Consider the following 12,192-nt stretch of genomic DNA (forward strand, 5'->3'; position numbering starts at 1 on the left):
CTTCCAGAATGCAAAAATCATAAAACATTGTTTACGATATATTTATTGAAGACAAAATATTGGGACCAAAGTAAGGGTGATAGAATTTGAGCATATGCAGTTTCAGCACTGGTTCTATTTTCCAATATTTTTACTAGAGTTGCACAAAAATTATTGAATAATATGTTTATGTGATTAAAGTTTGACATAAAAGTGTAAATATTCAGTCTCAGTAGGAAATTTTCCTCCCTATATGTGTGTGTATATATATATATATATATGTGTGTGTGTGTGTGTGTGTGTGTGTGTGTGTCTCACAAACACACACACACACACACACTATAGGCTTGCATTTTAAAATAAGAGACAAATTTTGAGAAATAACATTTAATCAGATTTTGCAAAATGTCAAATGTGAGTTCATGTACAGGCTTTCTATTCATTGGGGGGATGGACTTGTATAATAATTACCCTGATTATTTCAGAAATATTTAGTTAATATGAAATCATACAATACACACTTATTCTCTTAATGAATAATTTTCCTTAGAGATACATAATATTTTCTTACTCTTTATATTCTGTTAAATGAGTTTAGCCCATCACCTTCACAACATATTTTAATCCCAAAGAATATATATTCTTTGGATTATATTGTCATTTTACTGATGAGAACAAAAAATAAAAATTCCCATCAGACAAGTACATTCCAATCTGAGAAAGAAAGGTGTAACAGTGAATATAACAGAAGGCAATTTACTGCAAATTACTCACAAAAGGAACCAACATGTAACTATATCAATATTTGTAAAAATGTTTATATATTACTTCAGGTTCCCTGGAGAGGAAGTGCAAAATTCAAATAACAACTTTATTTTTATTTTCGAATTTGCAATTATGAAACTCTAGCATTTTATTTTTATTTTTCTCTATCTAAGCAGTTTTACCTGAAGCTTTAGAGAATTCTACGAAAAAACATATTATGATGGGCATTTTACTTTTTTCTATACCATGAGAATTAATTTTATGCTTTCTATGCCCAGAAGAACTGACTTTTGTAAATGACATAGAGTCCCGAATCCTTTTTGAAAAAGAAAAAATAAAAAGTAAACAAAAACTCCTATTTTCATGCTGAACAGGTTTTTTCTTTAAGTTCACAACTTACTGACAGTTCACCATAAGAATACAGAGTAATCAATTGAAATAACATAAAATTTAATGAATAAAACATTTAAGCAATTCCATATTCTTTCATTTTAAATTCAAATTTTAGAGAAAATATTTTGGAATATATTAACATAGAACACATTCACATCTGGCTCAACGAATTATCAAGGTATGATTACTTCCTTAAAGAACAAAAAGTAAAGTTTTCTTTGGACTTTTTACATAAAGCTCCATTTGACTGTAAGTTTCTCCATTTGACTGTAAGTACTAATGAGTTCAGAAGATATCATTAAAACCAGCATCTTTATAAAAAATATTTTGTTTTTAGTGGCCTGTAAGAATTTCATGAGAACCTTCCTTGGGCTTCTCTGGTTTTACCTGAGAGAATCTGTGTAGAAGAAGTTTTCACCCCAGAAGAACTGTCTGCCTGGAGTCAGAGATAAAAATACTACATTAGGGGCCGCACCTCTTTTTGTTCTAAACACTAAAAGCTCATTTTTTTTCTTAAATTTAAACTTACTTTATTGAAGAGAAAGACCATTCTTGCCCCATATTAGTACTGGTTTTGAAGAGCTGAAGCCATTTTCGATTGTACTACAAAGCCTAGAAAAGATTCACAAAATTATAGAGAAGAATTTAAAATCATTTGAACAACTCATAATGTACAACTTCTACATCTTTGTCAATTGATTTATATAGCATAAGGAATTTCAGTGGCAAGTAAATAAGTAAATTGAAAGACAGAATGTGAAAACTTTTGGGAGGACATAAAAGACTATGAATGATAGAAGAGAGGGATTTAGCAAACTGTAAACATCATACAATCCCATAATGTCTTTCTCATAAAAAAACAAGCAAAACAAAACAAAACACTTAGGGTCCTAAATCAGTTCTTTCCAGATCTAAGTGATGAATGAGGGTGCTAAAATTACAAAGAATTATTTACCTCAATACTAAATGACAATGTGGCAAACTTTATTGATAAGGATGTTAAACTATTAACCATAAATCCTGCTATTTTTTTTTCTATAATTTTCCTGGGAATTAGCAAATTACTCAGAATTAGCAAAATACTCATTGATTTTTTGTTTTTGACACAATGATTTATATTTTTAACTAAGCAACACTCATTTCATCCTTTTTGATATTTTATTTACTAATTTATTAGTGAAGATCTTTTTTGCAAGGTGAATTTCCAAATTGAAGGCTTATTTTAAATCTCTGAGGACCTATTCCCTCTTCCTCAATTAAAATTAGGTTTTAGCTAATATGAATGTTATCTTAAATCAATACTAAACTTAAGTCATTCACAAGGTGTCTGACATTTTCAATCCAAAATTTCACTTGGATTAGATAAATCCATCAAATATGTATAGAACCTTTGAAAAATCAATATTTCAAGAAGATTTATTCAGAGCAATGAAGGGGAAGGGAAGGAATAGAAGTTCATTCTATTCATGAGAAAAAGGGGAATGAAGAAAAGGGAGAAGGAATGGGTATATGAGAGACCATGGAATGAATCAGGCATAAGTTTGCTGTTCTTATATGAATACAGGACCTAAGTAATTCCACATCATGTACAACCAAAGAACGGAAAGTTATACTCCATATATCTATGATATGTCAAAATAGACTCTACTGTCATATATATCTAAAAAGAACAAATAAAAAAAAATCAATAGGTAAAAAAATAATAGCACAATGTTTAAATACACCTCATATCAGTTTGTGCCTCTTTCATAAATTAGGTGAGTCAGCATATATATTTGTTAAGGACATCAAAGCCAAAAAGAAAAATAATTTTAGTATTATGATTTTTTTGATACTTGAAGGAATGCACTTAAAATTGTAGATCTTTTATCCATTTCCACAGTGGAATAGCAGATAAAATTAGTATACCTGTAGCATGATAATCATAATTACAGTTTGAGAGTTTTATATTCAGTTATAATTAAGTAATTCTGTCATATTTGGATTAATTAAGTATTATCAATTAGAATAAATGATTTATTACTTATTTAGCATACATCTCACTGATAGAATATTTTTTCATGAGTTATTATACATTAATCAATTCCCTCATTTGAATGGGAAAGAAATTTATAGATTGATGGTCTTCAACTATTGTGTTCTGTTTTGCTAGACATATATACTACATTTCTCAATCAAATGTTCATTTTATATACACTGTATTATACACTGTTGTGATTATTTTAAATATATCTTCTAATGTTATCTTTAAAATATTTCATAATATGGGTACTAATACAACACTGATATTATAAGTAAGGAAAAAAATCAAAAAGTCTTAAGTGTCTAAGAAAGTACATGATTTGTTCTACTCTTCAAGAGTAAGGAATCATGTATATTCAGTTAATGTTTGTCAACAAGCTGCATATGCTTTGGTTTCTAGAACCTGTAAATATATTGCCTTACACACCAAAAAAAAAAAAAAAAAGGCTTTGCAGACATGATTATGTTAAGGATGTTGAGATGGGAGATTGTCCTGAATGTTTTTGTGGGCCCAGTTGAATCACGAGTTTAAAATAGACATGTTTTGCTGGCTAGAATCAGCTGGAGATGAGATTATAGAAGAGCAGAGAAATACAAAATTGCTGGCTTTGATGAATAGAGAAAAGGGACCACGCTTCATGGAACACAGCAGCCTCTGCAGTCTGCACATAGCAAGGAAATGAAGTCTATCCTAGAAGCTCAGGAACAGAATGCACTAGCTCCCACAGTTTCATTCTAGACCAGTTAGTCTCATATCAAATATCTAACCCATAGAACTATATGATAATATATTTGTGCTGTATTAAACCACTTGTGTTGTATTTCTAAGTTTGTAAAAATTTGTTACAAGAGTAGTAATAAAATAATGCAGGTGTTTCAATAATGGAGATAAAATTACAAACCAGAGAGTAGATTATCTTTTCCTGCCAGACTTTACAATATAACAAGAAACATTAGTAAGACCCCATCAGATTATTGTACCTTAATTTTAACTGGGGCTGTGGAGTGTAAACATAAACGCTATAGATCATAGAGCAGAAGGTACATAGCATATATAAAAGGAAGTGCCACTGACTGAATATTATTTGGGTTCCAGGTAGTAAGTGTACTGTTTTACAGTAAGCCAAAACTGCAAGTTTGTTGAAAGGGAACTGAGATGCTAGAAAGAACTGGAAGTCATCAAGGTTTTAGGCATCAACTATAACTTTAAAAGAATTATTTTTAAATTATAAGCTGTCTGATACCCAGAAAATATGAACTCGATTTTTAAAATCATAAATGTCCTCTAAAATTGATAGTCTAATAAATGTTCATCTTGATTAAAGTGCATGGGAGCTGGAGTTTAAGTTATTTGGTCACAAAGTGTTTCTAATAAAACAAATTAATTCAAATGCTGCAACACTCTGTCTTCTTCTTTTACACTATTATAGAGATGATTTAATTGTCATCCACTCTTATGGAACATGGCCAGGGATTAAGCTGATGAGGTTGCAAACAATAAAAAATAATGAGATATGGAAAAAAGAATCATTGCTTAGTGAAGGAAGTCTTGCTTTACTCTTTCTTGACAGCAGAACTAATTTAAAAATGATCACCTTGTTCCTGATCAGCTTTGCATGTGTTTTGATTGTGTCCACTGAGGGTTTTCAAATGGCTTTCTTTTTGATGTATCAGAGACACTCATCCCCAATAGGTTTTTCTGTGTAGGTTCCAAAGTGCAAAGTGTTCTTAACATTAAGTGCAAGGGATGTCTGTGCAGTTTGATTTTCTGTGTGATTACTTCCGATGATTGTCTTTCTTCCCAAGATGACATGTACTTTTCCAGCCAGATTATTTTTCAAAAGAATTACATTTCCTGGTTTTATAGAGAACAGTGCTCATTTACTGAAATACAAACTTGAAATTCCGAAAAAGAAACACCAAATTCTCATACTAATCTGTGAAGTAGGTATAAATTGCAATAATTTTTATTTCAGACTGAGGCATCTCTAAAAAAGTCTAGTTTTGTTGCACGATAGAAATATTACTTTATTCCTTTTATTATTATGTGCAGAATGTGGCAAATTAAGTACATGTACATGTGCAAGCATGTGTGTGTGTGTGTGTGTGCTTATGTAAAATGGGGTATAATATTACATTAAAGGAAAAAGTTCAATCAAATAAATGACCATTGATAAATAAACCAGAATTCGATTTTATTTATTTATTACAGTATTTCTCACAATTATATAAGTCACCCAATGGTTAATGCCTCATCATGCACAAATAGACACAAGTATATACATACACTGCACTGCATATATGAGTGTATGTGCTTTGGTAAAGATAAGTACCCACCGAAAATTTGCTTATAATGTTTACACATTATATAATAAAGTTCTCTCTCTCTCTCTTTTTTTTTTTTTGTGTGTGTGATGCTAGGGATTGAACCCAGAGCCTTGTGCATGTGCGGCAAGCACTCTACCAACTGAGCTATATCCACAGACCCTTGGATTCTCTTTTTACATAACATAGAACTATCTATGCACATGATATTTCACTTGAAAATAGACTGAGAGAAGATCCATTTCTGTTTGACCTTTCTTATCCATATTCTATAAATAAGTACCTAAAATCCAGTGTATAGCCAAAATGTTTCTGTTGACTGCGGAATAACTGATTTTGAGGCAATGGATGCTGGTGAGTTTTATGGCACGACATAATAATGGTCTTACAGAAAATGAAACTGGTTAATATAATTTTATATTGTTACCAGTGGAACTCCACAAATATCATCATACAACTCATTATTAAAGCAAAACTACATTTATTAAACCTCACTGAGCCAAGGAGATACATATCTGTGACAAAATTTCAGTGTTTTGATAAGAAGAACCGAGAGGAAGAGTTTTGTCGCTGTGACTATAGCTCAAAGAGTCAAGTGAGTATCTCAAGGTGAAAAGCAGACTGACAATGGGCAAAACTTAGAGCAAAGAGTTTCAGGTGGTTGTCCACAGTAAGAGGAGATTTTGAAACAAGTTTTGATAACTTTTGCTGAATAGGTAAGCTGTTCACCTAGGCTGGTTCAGAATTTTTTTTTTTTTCATTTATTTCCTGAGGAAAACATTTTTTTATTTTTTGTTTTTTTTTAATAAATTTTAAATTTTCTTTCTAGAAAAAAAGGTTTATAGCAGAGACAGGAGAAAAAAATACTAAACTAACATTGGCCTAAGTCTTTTCTCACTTCAGAGCTGTCTTTCCTGTCCTTCATTCTGACATACAGAAGAGGCCATTATTACGTGAATCTTGCTCCATCCAGAACCACACTGAAGGTTTAAAATACATGATTATGTCAGTTATCTGTAAGTTATTCTGACTACTATTAAATTGTTTTTTCTATTCCTTGTTTGGATGAACATTTTTTGTATCATTTAATAAGATAGCATCTACTCATAACAGTTTGAGATTCTGGAAATCATAATGTTATGGACAAATGCAAAAGGAAGGATTATGACAAATGCAAAAGGAAGGATTATGATCAATATTTTAATCTGATTCTCAAAGAGCAAAAAAAAATTAATATTAGTCCAAAAGAACAGATTTTACTCTCCATCCAGTAAGCCTAGCAAACCATAGATGAGAATCATATTAGTTATCTATTTGTGCATAAGAAATTATCCCAGTGAATAATGATTTAAAAATAATAAGTATTTTCTTTCTCTTAGTATTTTGGAGGTCAGATTTTCAGGTGTAGCTTATGAAGGAGCTGATTTTTTTTAAGAAAGCTGATTTTTTATAAGAATCTTCAAGAAATTAATATGTATTTATTTATTGGCTGCAACTGAAATAATCTTAACTTTTTAAAATGTGTGCTTTTTAGTTATATATGACAGTAGAGTCTATTTTGACTGGTTTATACAAATATGGATTATGTTTTATTCTGTTAGGTTCCCAGTCTTGTGGATGTACACTATGGTGAGATTCACTGTAGTGTTTTGATATCTTGACTATGTAGAAGATCTGCTGGTGAATCGCTGTTGGTTTGTGGGTGGATGGACTCAGTTCTTCTTAATTTGCATTCTTCCTAATGTCACATGGGCTATTCACAACATCACTGTTGGATTCCTCCTGATTAAATGACTCAAGAGGCCAAAATGGAAGCCACGTCAGTCACATTCTGTCACCCCATCATACTTTGTAAATCATATAGAACAGTTTTATGACAATGTAGGGAGAGACTATATGAGTTTATGAATAAGAGGAAGTGAAGATATTTTACACACACCCGCCAAAACTCATTCTGAAATTTAACTCCCATTCTGAGGTTTTAAGAGACAGGAAACAATCTGCCTATGATATTTAGAGGTGAGACATTTGGGAGGTAGTTAAACTTCAATGAGGCAATAAGGGTGGGGAGTTAATCGGATGAGACTGTGGCTTTAGAGGAGAGAGCAGAGCTAGTAAGTTCTGTCTAGCCATGTGATGTCCTACGCCCCTTAAGAGTCCCCACCAGCAAGTAGGACCTCACCAGGTGTAGTAGTTACTAGATCTTGGGCTTTCAAGTCTTGGAACCTTGAGCTGAATCATATCCCCATTTTATTTATTTACCATGGCTGTTTACCATGGAAGAATGTATCTAATTATCTAATTTTATGATATATGAAGTTGTTCTCTGGGACTTCTTGTGAGTATTATAGATCTCATAAACTTCTATAGATATGTAAGTATTGCATTCTTTATCCTGAAGTATCCCCTGCAATACTCAGAATGGTCAATGTGAGATCTAGAACTTCTCTGATTAAAGTCATCAGGTTTGCATTTTCATTAGCATCTTGGTTGAGTTCTGTGGCCTAATGCATTATATAGCTTTCCTGATATCACTAAGTCATAGAATGAAATTTCTCAACTTTAATGCATTGTGTAAAGTCTGTTGTCAAAAGATTAAATGATAGAGGAAAACTTTGAAGATTTTTCCTTGAGTGATTAAAATTTAAACTATGGATTTGAGGCTCTGTTTTTCCTTCTTTTAAAAACTAAATTATTTAGGAAGAATTTTTTTTTGTCTTTTGTTTTGTTTTGTTTCATTCTTTGAAGGGATGGAAATAAAGGTCCAAAATAGACACTGAATAATAGTATTGGCATTGTGAAATATGTGCTAATTTTCCAAGTGTGTTTTCTTCCTATGGTTACTATAAAAATGTTCACACAGTGGTTTAAAACAACATAGACTAATTTTTTACCATTTCTCTAGTTTAGAAGTTCAATACAAGTCTTTCTCCAGATTCCAGAATCCAACCATATTCCTTGACTTAGGTTCTTGCTAGGTCCTTGGGGTGCCATGAAAAAATACCATAGACAACTGACATATATTCCTCATTATTATTAAATCTGGGAAGTCTAATATCCAGATGTTGGCAGATTTTTTTTTTTTGAGGACCTACTTTGTGGTTGGTAAAGGGCTACCTTCTCCTTTACTAATTTGATCTTTCTCATGTACATATTCATAGAGAAAGAAGAAAGAGGTAGATGGGGAGGAAGTGATAAAGACACACACTCCTACCCATACACACACACTCAGACAAAGAGAGAGTAAGGGGGAGGAAGGGAAGAAGGGAGGGAGGAGAGAGAGAGAGAGAGAGAGAGAGAGAGAGAGAGAGAGAGAGAGATCTCATAACTCCATATGCTTTTGAGGACACTAATCCCATTACAAGGGCACCACAATCATGACATCATCTCAACGTAATTACCTCCCAAAGGCCCTAATGTGTGGTTATATCAAATTTGGAATTAGTGCTTCAACCTATCATTGTAACAGTTCCTTGTTGCATCCTCAAAGGTAGAAACAAATTGGAAGTTTTCATACATGATAATAATCTGGATCTTTTTGTCTCTTTTCACTTAGGAAGATTGTTGTGATTATATTTGAACCACTGAAAAATCCATTATATTGTCATTACTTTGTGGTCATTTAACTTAAATCACATTTGCCACATCTATTTTCCACATAAGCTAACATATTCATAAATTTTAGGATAAGGATCTTGGGCATCTTTGAGGGGTCAACATTCTTCTTACCAAATCATTTAGGTTCTGATTTGAAGTCAGTTCTATGAGTCAGTAGGTTTTATTATAGCAAATCCAGTAGCAATTGTTAGAGTTGATCCACCATTCAAGCATTAATCAAGGAGAGATCTTATCACACAGGGAAGAAGTAGATGAAACCTGCCTTAATAAAGTCCATTTTTTTAAGATCTGCAAATGTACGAAATGTATTAAACATATCCCACTCCCTCTCTATCATCATTCCAAGAGTCTTCTTTTTGAATGTTTATTTGCAGAAGCAGTCTTCTATAAATGGCTCATGAGTGCTATATTCATTGTTGTTTACCTCCTAGGATGTCCTGAGTAGCTTTTTGTTTAGTTTAGTTTTGTTTTTGCTTTTTGTTATCTAATTCCTGGCTGTCTGCCAGATAAAAGGTCTATGAGTGCTGAGTCTATTTTTTTTTTTTAAACAGAGAGAGAGAGAGAGAGAGAGAGAGAGAGAGAGAGATGAGAGAGAGAGAGGGAGAGAGAGAGAAAGAGAATTTTTTAATATTTATTTTTTTTAGTTTTTCGGTGGATACAACATCTTTATTTTATTTTTATGTGGTGCCGAGGATCGAACCCAGCGCCCCGAGCATGCCAGACAAGCGCACTACCGCCTGAACCACATCCCCAGCCCCAAATCTAATTTTTGATGAACCCAAATGTTTCATTATAAGGATTCAGTGATAAAAAGAGATAGCTGGCATCATAAGGAAAATATTTGCAAAAATAGCATGTCTTTACTAAAATTTGGACAAATTACAGCTAGCTCTTAATCCCTTCTAGTCAATGACAAAATATGTTCATAGAAATATTAAGAATAATAACTTTAAAAATAAACATAATTGAAAGCATTAGAAGAGGAAAATTAGGGAGAGCTGGGGCTGCTGAGTCACCAACATGCTGGGGAAAATACAGTTCCCTGGGTAGGCTGGGGACTAAGGTGGGATGTTGGGAACCCTGACACATCCACTGGCACAGACCAATGTGGGTTCATGAAGCCAAGTGAACCCTGAAACTTGCTCCTGCCGCCACTTGGGGGCCTGGGCTGCCTGTTCCCTTCAATGAAAGTTGGGTGATGCTAAGTATGAAGGAAAGGACAGGATTCAGTTGACACTGACTCCCTACCTCCAGGCTCCTGCTTATCTGTCATCCTGCCCATCCTTTTTCAATAAAAAGACTAAATTGTTATCTTAGGAAAGCAATTCAACTCCTTCAGAGGCTTCTGTGCCTTGAAAGCTTTTACCAAAATTCTCTTCTCTGGTCCAAAATAGCTTCCTGAACCCACAGTGATGGTAAGTCCTGAAATTTTATAAGTGGCAATCAGGTTTGAGGGTATCTTAAAATGTAGACGATGTGTCAGTATCTTTTTAAACAACAAGACCAGTTGGAGATTGGGGCATCAATGCATAAAGCATGGGGCATATGCTTCAGAATATTGGTTTCATAGAACCCAGGCCATAATAGTAGTATGACTTGAGCATCTTTATTCCTGAAGTGATTTGAGGATAAAGAAGTTGAGGAAAGTTCAAAGGAAAGAAGGAGGTCTGCCAAAAAAAACATAAAGTTTGAATTTTTTCCAAGCATAAATTACTTTGTAGTCAATGTGTCCACAAGTTTGGAAACTAGAATTGTATTGTGGTATACTCTTTTGGTGTCAGGGCAAAAGAAAAGAACTTGATGTGTCCGTTCGATTTTCAGTCTGTTTTGATGAAGATGACAAAGCTAGTTCTGTCTGGTTCTTAAATCATGATTATTTGGAAAACCTGTATGGAATGTTTAAGAAGGTTAATGCCAGAGAAGGAATAGTTGACTGATACCACACAGGCCCTACACTACATAGAAATGACATCGCCATCAATGAACTCATGAAAACATATGCCGCCCTAACTCAGTATTCATCATTATTGGTGTGAAGCCAAAGAACTTGGGGCTGCCCACAGAAGCATATATTTCACAGGAAGAAGTTCATGATGATTGAACTACAACTTCAAAAATATTTGAGCATGTGATCAGGGAAGTTGAAGCAGAAGAAGCTGAGGAAGCTGGGGTTATACACTTGTTACAGGACATCAAAGACACTGTCGATAATGGACACTCTTTCCCAGGAAGTCACAAATCAACTCCATGGTTTGAAGGAACCTCTAAGCATCTTGATATCAGGAGCTACCTGGAAAAACTAGCTACAGGCAAGCTGTCCATCAACCACCAGACCATCTACCAGCTGCAGGACGTCTTCACCCTACTGCCTGATGTCAGCCTGCAGGAATTTGTCAAGGCCTTTTACCTGAAGACTAAGGACCCAATGGAGGTGCTGTAGTGGTCTCACTGATCTACTCTGTAGGTGCCCTGCAAAACCTCATCAACAAGATTGCCAACTGGGATGCAGAGAAGAAAGAAGGGCAGGAAACAAAGAGAGCAAAAAGAATAGGAAAGATGACAAAGAGAAAGAAAAATATAAGGAAAAGTGTCATGTGAAAGAAGAAGAGAACAAGGAGAAAAAGTAAAGCACGTAGCTTTTTTTTTATTTGTAAATTTAAATCTTACAAACTAAATCAATCTTTTTTACTTTCAGTGCTTGCTAAATGGCTGTCCTGACAAGAACTCTCTGCCTTCAATCACTGAGTAGCATTAGGTGATGTAAATGATAGAAAGACTGATCTCCAACTCATATTGCAGCCTCTGCTGCAGTGTGTTGGACATTATGATAGCTCAGGCTGCAGACTGTGCAAGAAAAGTGAAGAGAAAACAACATAATATTTTTGGCACTCTTCATTCTTTATTAACAGGAGTTGAAATTTCTCCATTATGAGAGATTTGGGGGGGGGTCTCTTTCTGATAAATGGCGAAATTGCTAAACAGAATGTATGGATCATGTACATTCTCTGGCTTGTAAACCTTAGTTCTGACACTTCTGAACTCTTGAGAACCTTATCACGTTTTGAACCCACAGTTCTGGCATTATCAGGG

The 12,192-nt window shown here is 33.8% G+C and overlaps 1 pseudogene; it reads left to right on the plus strand.

The window, feature by feature from the left end:
• The first annotated feature begins 10,826 nt into the window (after positions 1-10,826).
• On the plus strand, positions 10,827-11,729 carry LOC143400507 (26S proteasome non-ATPase regulatory subunit 7 pseudogene; annotated as a pseudogene).
• Positions 11,730-12,192: the final 463 nt, after the last annotated feature.

This window comes from Callospermophilus lateralis, chromosome 5 (assembly GCF_048772815.1).
Source record: "Callospermophilus lateralis isolate mCalLat2 chromosome 5, mCalLat2.hap1, whole genome shotgun sequence".
Taxonomy (NCBI): domain Eukaryota; kingdom Metazoa; phylum Chordata; class Mammalia; order Rodentia; family Sciuridae; genus Callospermophilus; species Callospermophilus lateralis.